We start from the raw sequence: 14,430 nt of genomic DNA, 5'->3' as shown, positions 1-14,430 counted from the left end.
TATAATTAATAATAAAGTATAATTTATTATAGTATATTATATTATTATTGGCACTGCAATGAAAACTGAACCATCCGTCCTCCTTGTCCAAGATATGAACGTAATGGTACGCTTTTAAAAAAATAAATAAATAAATTAAAAAAAAATGAAAAACTACGAACAAACACATGACTGAGCACAGGAGGACCAACTCCTCAGTCAGGACTCAGCAGTTCACCTGCACCTGAAAGAAAAGGGAGCCAAAGATCACATCTTGGACGGGGAGGACAGATACCTGGAAAGAGGAGTGAAGGAAGAGGTCTGTGTTAAGACGGAGAAACCATCTCTCCACAGAGGAGGAGGTCTCACACACCTTCTGCCTTCAACCTGCAACGCTGTCCTGTCAACATTGTGGTTCTACACGCAAGCACATCAGTGCAGGTGGTTTCAAAGAGTTAATTCTCTGAAACAAGAGTTACAAGGTCCTATACACTGGAAAAATTACAGTAATTCATTGATGTGAAAAATAAGAAATTTACTCTTACTTTTACTTTTACTTTAAGTAAATTTAAAAGCATGTACTCTTGGATACTTAAGAACCTTTAAAAGCAAGTACTTTTTTACTCTTAATCGAGTAACATGTCGACTGAGCTACTTTTACTTGTAACGGAGTAAATTTTGACCAGTGGTATTTTTACTCTTACTCAAGTACTGGGGTGGAGTACTCTGTCCATCTCTGAGGACCGCTGAACAAACTGGTGACCGAAAGCAAGGTGAGAAATAATTTGAGTAAAACATTTTAATAATAATTAAAATAAAATTGTGAATTAAGAAATACTAAAAATAGGCTGATGTATTTTTTTTTTTCCAAATGATTACAGTAGATCATTATAGACAGAAGAGAGAAGAGAGTCTGCTGACACACTGACCCATCTCCACACTCATGGGTAAGCACAGTATTATTTATTGATCATGTTGACTACAGAGGGAGTGATGAAGCAGAACCTGACGTCTTGCTTGTACAGATGGCTTCAAGAAAACGGATCAGGAAATACCTCGGAAACAAAGCAGAAATGGGAATTAGAAATGAATATTTGTATCACAGATAAAATGTGGGGGCAGACATGCCTTGATGGTCACAGGCTGATGAGCAGTCTGACCTGGAGGGACTGGAAAATTTGAATGAGAATATTTATTTACGTTAGTGAGATACAGAACACCTCAGAATTATTCAGGAGAGAATGTGGGAAAACTGGCTACAAAACCCATATTTTCTGGGACTGTCCTAAATTATATCAAAATTGGAGAGATATTCAGGCAGAAATCAAACAAATCATGGGGATACCCACCTCAGTAACACTTAGTAGTACACTTTTTTTTGAAGGATTATTAAAATGAGGTAAAGCCCCTCTTGCTATGAAAGAATGTTGTCTTGACTCAAACAATATCTGAAAGAATGTTTTATTTGAAAGTATAATCAAGGTATTATTAAAATGATTGTCATGATTTTTGAACCACAATATGCCAAGTTATCTATTTACATGCATGCATCCATCCATTTCTTAAGGCTTATCTGGCACCAGGTCGTAGTGGTAGCAGGCTGAGGAAGTCAGCCCCCTCCCAGGATGTCCCACCGGGTTTGGGGACAGCCCTCCTTCTTTTCCTTATGTGGACGTTTTTGGGACTGTGAACATGTCAACAGGTACTTTCCTTGCCTTCTCTTTTCTTCCCTGGAAAAGTCCAGACATACCCAGGCAAGTCGAGAAACAGTTTCTTGGTAATTTTTTAAAAAGAATATTTTACTCAAAAAAGTTACAACACAGTATCACAAACTTATTTTCTGGCTAGTTAATCTAACAATCTAGACTATTTAAATGATGCATTGTTTACTTTTGCTACCATTAATCATAAGATAGCTCCAACACCAATCCCAAGACATTCCCAGGCCAGCCAGGAATATAATCCCTACAGGGTGTCCTGGGTCCGGCCCAGGGTCTCCTCCCAGTTGGTCATGTCCAGAAACCTCCACCGGGAGGCGACCATGAGGCATCCTGACTCGAACCACCTCAACTGGCTCCTGTCAATTTAGAGCATTTATTTACTACAGAGTGGACATGTCTTTCAGCTTTTTGACGTAGTTTCCATGGGTTTTCATATTGTTAAGATACCCTGAAATACAGCGCATAATAGCAGCAGTGAGTCTGCAGTTAAAAACGATTAGGAAATGGAGATAAAAACATGGTTTTAACCCTGATACCATGCTAGAAAACAAGACCTTCAACACAAACAGTGCCATGCTTAATAGCTATGTGCTATTGAGAATGGAGTTTTAATCATTTGTCCACACAACTAAAACATAATAATACTGCATAATAATGTATCACTGATTAATGATTGATAAGCACAAATTCATTAATTAACCATTTTTTTTCTTAGGCTCCAGTCCTGAAGGTTTTATCAAATAACACACACAGAGGCTGTAGCAGGCAAAATGTTAAAGGTAGTTAATAGTATGATATGAAACTACATGACCTAAGGGAATCCATGGTAGGTTTTCAGAATGTCATGGTAGGTTTTCAGTATAAAATGACCTATAGTGACCTTGAGGAGAATCACAGTTTCATCAAACTTTGCAGCCACAAACTGGAGAGCGAGGCCGTTCAGAGGATGCCTTGCTTTCAAAGGTGTGTTGACAATAAAGGTGAGTTTCTCTAGAATGTCCAGATAGCTGATCTTTTATCTCCCCTGGACATTTTTTTTTTTTGCATGGGCCGCTATAATGTACTCTTAGAAAGTTTTAAACATTTTTGTATTTTTTCTATCTCTAAAAGAAAGTTACACTAACACAATACATCACACAATACATAATACCTGATATAATATTTTTATTTGAAAGAACAATCAGAACCAGGATTCTCAAAATGATTATCATATTAAATTAGGGTATGCAGTTCAAAACAAACTTTAAAAATTGGTGATTAAACACATGGATTCAATCCTGACAACATGATAGCAAACAAGAAAAACAAAACAAAACAAAACAAAACAAAAACACTTAAGAAATTACCGATTATTAATTGCCCCAAATAATCCGTGTATCATTCGTTCTTTCTATTTTCAATTGCCAATCAAAAATTTAAAAAATGAACAAGTGACTGGTTATTTTGTTATTTGTTTTTTAATCTAAGACCAAAATCCAAAATATGCCTGGTTTTTCATAGTTCAATTTTAGGCTCGGATCAAAAATACGAAATGGAAAAACAGGAATCAGGACTGAATATGATTTTATTATTTAATTGGTCCAGTTTACGTGACCCAGAAGTTTTGTAATGAGCGGTAGCTCACAGCAGATCACAGCAGCCAGGTGCATTCAGTCCAGCCACCCTGATCACCGCCACCATGGATAGTTATTACGTGTTGTTTCGAGGACCAAAGCCTGAAGAGGACATGACAACCGAAAAAATCAGCTGAGCTTCTTAAAGATCTTGCATTCAAACGACCTGGGTGCTGTCTCTGAAGCAGACAAGACCAAATTAATATTTTACCTAATTTGTTGATTTATTTAGGTCATTATTTATTCATTCTTTTTATTTTGTATCTGGCCTGAAATGCTGTCTCCTGATATTGCATATTAACATTTAGAGGAAAAGCTACATGTATGTGCCCTTTAGTGCATAGATGGACCTCTTTGGCTCGGAAAACGGTTCATATAATCACCTCGAGGTCCAATCATTAGCCCGAGGGGACACATTTGCGTAGATTGTACCTTTAGGGACAGAAGTGGACGCCTACTGAACCTCTGCCTCCACCCTTAGTCCTGAACAGCTACCAGTATTACAAACAATATTCCAAGTAGCTTTCTGCATCAAAGTAACACACAGATCTTCAATGTGTAAAAGAACCAGCATGGAAAGTGTCCGAGGATGCTGGGAGATACTGATACAGATTTGGTTGGCTAATCCAATCTGTTCATCATCAGTCATTGTGCATATGAAGGGAAAGGAGTGAGATGAGGCTTGGGAGATGTCTAAATAAACTCATTTGGCAATATGTTGATTGCAAAATAATGCTATGGTATTGATACATATCATGTGGCCACTAATGTTTTGTAATTTATGTTTTGTTTCCTTTGCATTTTATATCGCCTCAGCACTTGTTCCAGAGTTAATGATGTCATGTGTTTATTTTATGCTCTAACAGGCCCTCCATGCATCAGGGGTTTGTCTGTCATTCCTGTCAGTGAAACAGTCCAATGCAGTCCAGCAGTTCAGAGTCCACACCTTTATGAGTGTTTCCCACATGTTATACTTGGTTGGCCCACCCTGGTATCATAAAAGCCACCCAAATTTACTTCAACCCATTCAGGGTTTCCCCATAAATGCAGTGATGTTAAACGGTACATGTCCCACAACCTTGATGTATTAAAACCCGAAAGGATGCAGTAAACTCACTATTGCACAGGACTGGATGATTCAGAGAAGGATGATGATTGAAAACAGAGCCGAGGCGAGGCCGTGGCTGCCATTGAACTAAAGAGCTCAGTATCAGGCCTCGGGCCATTCAGAGGTCAGCAACAAGTGCACGCAAACCACCAGCTAAGTTTTGCTTTCAACCCAAAACCCAAGAAGATGTCTGTGTAGTAGAGTGTGGAAACCTGACCCAAGCCCGTCAGGACCTCTTGGGACCCGTCGGAACCAGACGGGTTGGGCTGGGTTTGGACAAAAATTTAGAAATGTTCCAGTTCAGGTTGACTTCAGTCATGCCAGTGTTATTTTAGTTAGAAGCTAGTGTAAAATAAGTAAAAATGATGGACCTACTGTCTGCACTGGGCAACTTCCTGTACAGTGCTGGAGTTTACGTAACAACGCTGAGGGCAACACGTAGCCTAGTTCAGGCAGTAAATGTAACCTAGCGATGGAGGACAAGCAGAATTTCGGGCTCCAGTTGGATTCAGACACAAAAAAAAGAGAATGCCTGTCAGGTTTAGGTCGAACTCAGTTGCGAGGCTGAGCATCCTTCACTCCTCTTTCCAACCATCTGTCTTCCCTATCCAAGACATGAACATTATGGTCTAATGAAAAGAACAAACCGTTAAACAAATGTAGCCCTGGGCTAAAAGTAGACATAGAGATATAAATAGTTTGTATATCATGTTCAAAATATATACATATGGGTAAAAGGTTTACATTAAAAAAGTTCATATGGATGGATAAAATGTGTTTAAAAAACAAAATAGCAAAAAGTTGTAACCTGTACAGTTAGAAGAGTTAAAAGGTCAAAGGTTGGAGTTCATCTAAACAAGCATAGTTTGTTCGATATGTGTATAATCAGAGAAACAAGCTAACTTGGTTAGCAGTGTAACGTGTCAGTCTTGTTTTCTTTTATTTTGATTGAATGTCATAAATCTAAGAGCCAACCCAGTTTCACTCTCAGTGGTTGATCAACAGTTACCCTCAGGTTTTGGACTATTGTGACCTGAAAAGAGGTAAATCACAGTTTGGGTGTTGTTTTGGCAAGGCAAGGCAAGGCAAGTTTATTTGTATAGCACAATTCAACACAAGGTAATTCAAAGTGCTTTACAGAGACATTAAAAGCAACGAGACACAATTTAAAACAATAAAAACAGTCAATTAACACATTAAATAAAAATAAAATATTAAAAAGAATCACAGGGTGGAATTAAAAAAGGAAAAGGCAAATGAAACAATAAAAGACATAAAGATGTATTACAGGTGTCATACAGGTGTACTTCAGGTGTCAGACAGGTGCCATACAGGTGTATTACAGGTGTGATACAGTTGTACTGTGACCAAGTGTTGTAGAGAAAAATCATACATGTTGCTAATTGAGAGTATCCATGATCATATTAACCGTTAGCTTTGCATTCGCTGTGTATATATGGCATGTTGGTTAAGACAAGCTAATGCTACATCGTCATGAAATGGTGAGAAGGCGTGTTGCTTAGCTGATTTATCTGATTCAGGAGACAGACATTTGTGACGGTAAGGAGAGAGAGGAACGGGAAAACTCCTTTAAACAACTTTGGAGAAGTTTCACTCCTGGTGTTGAGCTACCATAGACTGCCGCTGCTGTTTTCCTGCCGCTGCTGTTTTCCTGCTGCATCCGTCATTCTGCTGATCAACCATCATGAAGTTTCATCCCACCTATCCCTCTGGTTGACTGTATCCCTGCATTTGTGAGTACTGATTGAAATACACACACATGATTTTATTTCATCTGCTTGTGTTTCCAAGTGAAGCAGCCATTCCAGTTTTTAGGCCTCAACGCTTTCAAGTTTCATCTCAGGCCTGCAGCGAGTGTTTGGGTTACCTTTAGGGTTATCTGCAGACTGTGTGTGACTGTGTGAGAGAGTGTGGGCCCACAGGTATGTTGTGATTTTTTTTCTTGTTCCTTATTTATTATTAGATGATAGACCTATTTTCTTTTTGCATTAATTTATGATTGAACTGAAGCAATATTGTTTGCGTACCTGAACTAAATTTTGAATAAATTTGTTCATGTTGCATTTAAAGTATTCTTTTTGTGTTGTATTTCATTTAAGGTAATTCATGGTTTATTAAAAAACGATTTAAAGGGTATAAAAGCTAAAACAAGATATATATTAAAAACTACATTATTTCATTCTTACTCTAAATGGAGGCACCACTAGTTAATTTGTTTATCAAATAGTGGAGTACCAATAATTCATAAATTCAAATAACAGCGCCATTATATTAAAACATACCCAGGCCCCGCCCATAGTATATCTACACATAAGAGACTTACAGTATCATACCAATACATGGGATGGGTGTTACACAAACGAATGGCTCACAACAGAAGGACAAACTCCTAAGGTCAAGACTCAGGAGTTAAGCTGCACCTGAAAGAAAAGGGACATTCCTTCGAGGAGGCTGTAGCATGCTCAGTATTTAAGGTACAAGATAATTTAATATGAAACCACCAGTGACCTAAGGAATCCATTGGTGCCAAGTACGTCATTCTAGGTTGTTGGCAAGAGGGGTAAATGTTGCTCCAAAGTTAGGCAAAGTTTTGGCAAAGGAAAAACTAGCATGGTCATTTTCAAAGTCCCTTGCCCTCTGACCTCCAGCTGTGTGAATGAAAATGGGTTCTCTCCCCTTTGCAGACACGCCCACCTTCTGCTAATCCCATGCAGTTTGGGCCCCAAAGCCTGCAGTCCACATGTGTTCTTGTGGCCTGTTGTAAAATGGTGTGTGTGTGCAGACTGGGGCCTAAACAGTCTTGGAGCTGCATCAGTTGCTTTGACTGGAAAGCTGAGACTCTTGTGGATTCAATGAGCCACATTTGATTCCTGTGTGATGATGTTGGCCCCCATAGCAGCCATTTCACTGCAGGCAGAGCATTTTGTCAAACTGGACGTTGCTGTAGAAAATGATATGGTATTCAGGGGATGCATAGCTCTCGTAGGTGTATTAACAATGAAGAGGAGTTTTATGAACAATTTTCCTATAGCTGATCTTTTATCTCCCCCTGGACATTTTTTTTTTTTTGCATGGCCTTTAAAGCCCTCTATCTCTAAAAGAAAGTTGTAGTAGCACAAATAATAGGCTACTTGAAATAATGTTTTTATTTGAAAGGACATTCAAAGGATTCTCAAAATGATTATCATACTGAATCAAAAACAGCAAAACAAAACAAAACAAAACAATGTTATAATAGAATAATTGCGCCATTCTCTGGCTGTGTCCTAATTGCACTGTTTCAAATAATTTGCTTATGCAGCTAAAATGCAGTAATACAGTAACACCCCTACTAGGATAGGCAGTTTGGAAAATGAATGAATGAATGATTATTGATGATTGACATCCACAAATAATTATGATAGATTCCATTAAATTGTTATCGTATTCTTAGCTTCCTGACACTACCCCGACCCGTGTGGGCTTGTCCATCAGCTATGGAAGGTGAGGCACGCCCACTTCTGGTCAGTAGGTCAAAACAGCCCTGCGTTCCAACACTCGTACTACCACACTATTTAGTAGGGAAAAAAAGATTTAGTATGTCCCAATACATAGTATGTCAGATGCAGTATGCCAAGAGTACCAGGATGTTCTACTACATCCAGTCAGATTTTGCAGTATGCATGTCAGCATGCTCCTCTGGCCATTCTGACCCACAATCCTTTGCGCAGCGGACGTTACGTCGCACTGACTGAGTTGCGTGTACAGGCCACGCCCAGATACGGACAACAACAAAACACACATTGCGCACAAAACTCGCTCAGTGACAGCAGAAGCGACAGGAAGACAGAAGATCAGAAATATGACAGAGGACAGCGCAGTATGAAACAGCACCGCCATTTTGACAACATTCAAATTTGCCGCTATGGATGGCGGCGGAAGTGAACAAGAGGGTCGGACTGCAGGGATGATGTATGTAGTGTGTCCTAATAGTATGCATACGCATGCATATTTCATACTAAACTACATACTTTGTAAGGGCAGCTGCAGTACATACTAAAAGTAAAAAGTATAAGTATGCGATTTGGAACGCAGGGCAGGTTCATGACATCAGCGCAATAGTATACTCATTATCGCCCTCTTGTGGTTAGTAATAGAAATGAATTGTCCACAGACTGAAAGTCAATAATTAGATAGAATAATAATATTATTCTATCTAATTATTCTTTTTTGGGATCCTCCACTGTTTGAGCCCAGCGCATAATCACTTCCTCCTTCGCCCCATGGACACATGCTGGAGACAGCTCCATATATGCAACATCTATGAAAGTAAGCACCCACTGTTGCCGAGTTAGTGTATGAGGAGGTTTCCACCTGGTTGTAACCATCTTTTTAGCTGCTGTCAGGCCAGCCAAAGACATACGCTTTTGGGATTTTTATAATTTAAGCTGAGAAAGATCATCCAAAATAAAAACAGATGGAGAAAAGGGGATAAGAATGGGCATTAACAAGGACAGAACTCTCTGCACACCAGGGCATTCCCAGATCATGTGGGAAAAGGTACCTACTGTGCCTGTGAAACATAGTTTACAGTTTGGCTTAGCTTTGAGTTTCATACTGTAAAGTTTACGAGGAGTCCTATATGTTCGGTGAATGAAAATGGAAACAAAAACTTGAAGCCTTGGAGAACAAAAAAAAATCAGAATCAGAACAAAAAGAAAGTATTGATTGAAGCTATCAGAGTAGTTTCAGGAGTATTTAAGCAACGCCTCTTCCAGCATTGCTTAAATTCTCCTAACCCCTTCCTCCTCTGTCACTCTCGTACTCTGCACGAGAACAGAGACCCGGCAACTTCGCGCCCTAAAACCTGAAGTAATTTACTTATCAACAGAGCCTTATAACCTCACTCAGCAGCCACTCACCTGACGCCAGTATGGACTTCGTTTCCCTCTCCCCTTCAGATGACGACTTGTTCAACCAGCATCAGGATTATCAGGCCCAGAGTCTCAATCAGCCTTCCTCCGCGGTTCCACCAGACGAAATGCATCTCTCCGCTGCCTCGGTGCCCGAGACCCCGCTTGCTGCCACCCAAAATCCGGCCAGGAACCTAGCCAGTCCAGCCAACACAGTTTGCTCCATAGTTTGTATCCCGCCCGGCTCATCTCTCCTAAATATCCAAAATTATTCCAGTTCACCATCATCATTGGATGATTCCTCCAAATTCCCAAGCATCGGCCTCTCTTTGCTGGAGGAGGCTCCAGCAAAGAGAGGCTGATGCAAAAAAAGATCAGGCCATCATCGCCGCCGCAGCCGCCACTCTCCCACTCCATCGCCTCGAAGACATCTCAAATTCCCCGCCATCAAGACAACAACTCTGGCATCACAATACATAGCAAGTCAAATCGCTACCACATTCCAGCAAGGTCCCCCGACGGTCAGTTTCCATCAAAAATCTCCGACTGGACAGTAGCAGCTCTTCACAAAACACTTAAACATAAAGGAATAGCATTTCCGGATGACGTCACCACGCCCACGACGTCATCAAATCCTAATGTCCTAACAGCAACAGCTGCTTCCAGCATGGGCCTATGGCACCGGGATGCTAGCACTCCCTGCAGCCCTATTCCAGCAACAGCAACAGCTTCCTCAAGCACAGGCTCCTGGCACCGGGATGCCAGCGCCCCCTGCAGCCCCACTCCAGCAACAGCAACAGCTTCCTCCAGTACAGGCTTCTGGCACTGGGATGCCAGCACCCCCTGAAGCCCTATACCAGCAACAGCAGCAGTTTCCCCCATTCGGGGCTCCTGGCATCGGGATGCCAGCTCCATCTGCCACTCACATCCAGCAGTCGCAGCAGCTAGCTATAGCTGGGGGTTATGGCACCGAGATGCCAGCACCCAGTTTTCCTCTCCTTTCCTCAGGCCTTGCTCCCCAGCCTACCTCAGCTCACCAGGCTTCCAGCTTTACCTTGTCTACTGCCCGTCCTCCTATCCGTCATCTAAATTCCCTCATCTCTCGCCCCTCTCCAGTTCCCACCAATCTCCGTAAACAAATTATTGATGGTAATTACATTGATCTTGCCCTCCTTATCTTGCCTTCCCTTCATCAACCCCTAACTGACAGATTTCTCAAGGGGCCTGAAGGAAACCTTCACTTGAAAGACAGACTTCCTACCCGCTCCAGAGAATTCACCCCAAATGAGTTCGCTTACCCTTTCTCTCTCTTCCAAGATGTCATCTGCTCTCAATTCCCGACCCGTCATCAAGAAATGGATGACTACCTGGCCATCATCCTAAATTTAGCCCTTCGTTTCGGAGGCAATGGCTTTTATCAATATCACATCCATTTCGCTTCCGAAGCAGCAGCTCGACTCCATCAATTCAATGAAGACACGTATTGGGGCACACTGGATAATGAAATTTATTGCCGCATCTTTGCCGCCCGTGCAGCCCTTCCATGCTCCTTGTGCGGAGCACCTTCCCATCCAGCCTCTTCCTGCTCTATCCTTGCCCACGCCAAAACATTTCAGCCATTACAGAGCCAAAGAAGAGCCCCTGCTTTCTCTCGCTTGTCACCAACAGCCCCCCCAGCGCCTATAACTCCAAAACCAGCAGCCTCATCTGTCATCTTTCCCACAACCAGAGGCATTGATAAAAAAGGCAGGCCCATCATGCATCAAGGAGGTTGGACCATCTGCAACAACTTTAACAATGCAGGATGCAACATGTCACAGTGCCGCTTCCTCCATGTCTGCTCCTTCTGTGGTGATGGCCACCCCCGCCCAGCATGTCCTCACAACCCCACCCTACAGAAGCTAGGTAAGCACCCATCCACGCCGATTAATATCCCTGCCTTAGCTGCAGCACTTCAAAGTCACCCAGATCCAGCATTCATCCAGTTCCTCATCAAAGGCTTTCAAGAGGGCTTTCACCCTGGGATTTCAACCCAACCATCCACTTCTTATGAATGCAAAAACCTTCAGTCAGCCATTAACGACCCAGAGTGCATCGATCACCTCCTTGCTAAAGAAGTCAAAGAAGGCTTCATGATCGGTCCATTCACCCATCCCCCATTTCCGAACTTCAGAATTAGCCCCCTCAGAATTGCAACCAGGAAATATTCCGGGAAAAAACGCATCATCACAGATCTTTCCGCACCCCACAGCAGCACTATCCCCAGTATCAGCAGCCTGATCCCAAGCGAAGACTTCTCCCTTCAGTACGCTTCCATCAACCATGCCATTAATCAAACTTGCCGGGAAAAGGTCCTGACTTGCAAAAGTGGACATCACCAGCGCCTTCAAGGTTCTTCCCATCCACCCTGACTTTTGGTGATTCGTTGGCGTCCGCTGGCATGGCAAATACTATTTGCCGTCAGACTCACTTTTGGGTGCAAAAGCAGCCCCAAGCTTTTCGACACCCTCTCCAAAGCCCTCTCCTGTATTCTGTCCAACAATCACAAAGTTCCATTTCTTGTCCATCTCCTTGACGATTTTCTCACAATTACACCACCCTCGTCACCACCAGCTTTGGGTTTGGCTACACTTACTGCAGTCTTCTCCAACCTAGGAGTGCCTCTGTCTGCCGAGAAAACAGAAGGTCCCTCCACATCTCTGGAATTTCTCAGCATCACTCTGGACACAAACTTGATGCAAGCTTCTCTTCCGGTTGAGAAGCTCAATCAAATCAGCCTCCTGATTTCGAACTTCCTCCTCGCCCCTCACTGCACCAAATGTCAACTTCTCTCCCTCTTAGGCCACCTCAACTTCGCCATCCATATCATTCCACAGGGGAAAGCCTTCATCTCCCACTTGCTATCCATCGCTGCTTCTATTCCATCCCTGCCGGACTTCAGGCCGAACTCCGTCTGTGGCTCAACCTCCTCTCTAACTGGAACGGGATCACTTTCTTTTACGTTGACCATCTGACTCACCCTCACGATATCTGTATACCGATGCTGCGCCATCTGCTGGTTTTGGGGGTTTCTATGATGGAGGATGGTTTGCAGCAGAATGGCCCCCAGAGCTCATGAGTGAGTGTGAGACAGCATCCTCAGCGCTCTTTGAAATCTACCCCATTGTAGTCGCTGCCATCCTCTGGGGCCACGAATGGTCTCGCAGATCCATCCTCCTCTACTCCGATAACCTGGCAGTCGTTGACATCATCAACAAAGGTCGCTCCAACTCCTCATCCATTATGCCGTTCATGCGTCGCCTAACCTGGCACTCTGTCACACACCAGTACATCCTCCGAGCTGCTCATGTTCCCGGTCACTTCAATGCCATCGCTGACTCTCTCTCCCGTTTCTCATTCCAGAAGTTCAGAAGCTTGGCCCTTCATGCAGACAACAACCCAACACCGGTCCCTCCATATTTGGCTCTGACGTTCAACCTGTAAACCCTGCCTTAATACCACTCATCACCGAATCCAGGAATTCCATCATTAACAGTCTATCACATTCAATATTGTCATCCTATTGGACTGCTTGGAAGTGCTTCCATCGCTTCCACAATCACCTAACCTACAACTTAATCTTCCCATCATTCGACCTCATCACCTTGACCAGTTTCATCTCAGTTTCATTATGCCTATTCCTCATTGGCCATCAGAACTCTCACCATAAAATTATACCTTAGCGGTATACACTTTTTCTCCAAGCTCCTAACTGGCTCCCCAGGTCTAGCCTCCAGTTATCCTCAAGTAGCATCCCTCCTCTGAGGCCTCCAACGTCAGGAGCCAGCACAAAACCCTTGTTGTCTTCCCCTTACAGCTGACCTCTCCCAACGTGGCCCTAACTCTGGAAGCCATGTTCCTGCTTGCTTTCTTCGGGTTCCTCAGATGCTCAGAATTCACCGCCTCTACTCTACACTTCGACCCTCGCCGCCATGCTTGCATCTCCGACTTAACATACTTCTCACACGACATCATAGTGTTCTATCTTAAACTAACCAAAACCAACCAATCCGGACAACCGACACCAGTCTTTTTCTTCAAAATCCAGTCACATCTGAATCCTTTCGAGTCTATTTCAAACTACCTGGAATTACGTAAGTCCCAGAGCCTTTCATCATCAGATCCCCTGTTTGTCTCCGAATCCGGACACGTAGCCACTTGCTTCTGGTTCCACCAGCACTTTCGCAATATCCTCTCCATGTCTGGCATATCCCAGTCCACTACTCAGGACACTCTTTCCGCATTGGAGCAGCCACCTCAGCTTCCCGTAATGGCATTCCTGAACATTTAATCCAAATCATGGGCCGCTGGTCTTCTCAAGCATATCATCGCTACATTCGTTCAGATCTCAAAGATCTCAGATCTGCTCAGTCTTGTCTCAAGTAAGAAGCTTTTTGGGGATTCCCTGTGAAGTTTCCCCACACGCAGACGAACGACAAAGATCAACAATCAAGTTTACTATTCACTTTGAAATAAATTGTTCAAACGTATCTTGTTGTTGGTGTGGTCCTTGCTCGTGAACCAACAACTCGAGCAGAGTAGAGAAGAGATGAGAAAACAGCGTGAGGCTTGGGAGAAGGAAAGAAAGGAATGGTGGGAAAAAAGACATCATGAAGATGAACAGAGACGAGAGGAGGAGCGAACGAGACTTCATTTCAAGAGGAATTTGAAAAACTGAAGAAAAATCATGAAGAGGAAATCAAAGAATGGGAACAGAAATGCAAAGACAAATGTATCATCCTCTGATAGCCTAATTCTGTCCAGTTTGTTTCTTATAATGATATCACTGTCCGGTGCATGTGTGGCGGGGGCCTCCTACTCCTACTCCTACTCCTACTCCTACTCCTCCTCTTCCTCCTCCTCCCAGTGGCGGTTCTGCCTATGTTGCCGCCCTAGGTGAAATTACTGCCTTGCACCCTTCCATGTTACTACTACCGTCGGCCATGCTGTGCACGGCACCTTTTCAGCAAGCAGGGGCGCCTGCAGCTGCATAGATAATAGAAAACCGCTCTGCGGCACTGATGTTTTTTTTTTTGGGGTGCTTGTGCCGCCCCCCA

At 43.0% G+C, this 14,430-nt stretch overlaps 1 pseudogene; it reads left to right on the top strand.

Moving 5' to 3' along the window:
• Positions 1-11,091: 11,091 nt before the first annotated feature.
• On the top strand, positions 11,092-12,817 carry LOC115365018 (uncharacterized; annotated as a pseudogene).
• Positions 12,818-14,430: the final 1,613 nt, after the last annotated feature.

Source organism: Myripristis murdjan, chromosome 9 (genome assembly GCF_902150065.1).
Source record: "Myripristis murdjan chromosome 9, fMyrMur1.1, whole genome shotgun sequence".
NCBI lineage: Eukaryota > Metazoa > Chordata > Actinopteri > Holocentriformes > Holocentridae > Myripristis > Myripristis murdjan.
Note: the sequence above shows the minus strand (reverse complement) of the source record. Positions and strands in the feature narration are given on the sequence as shown.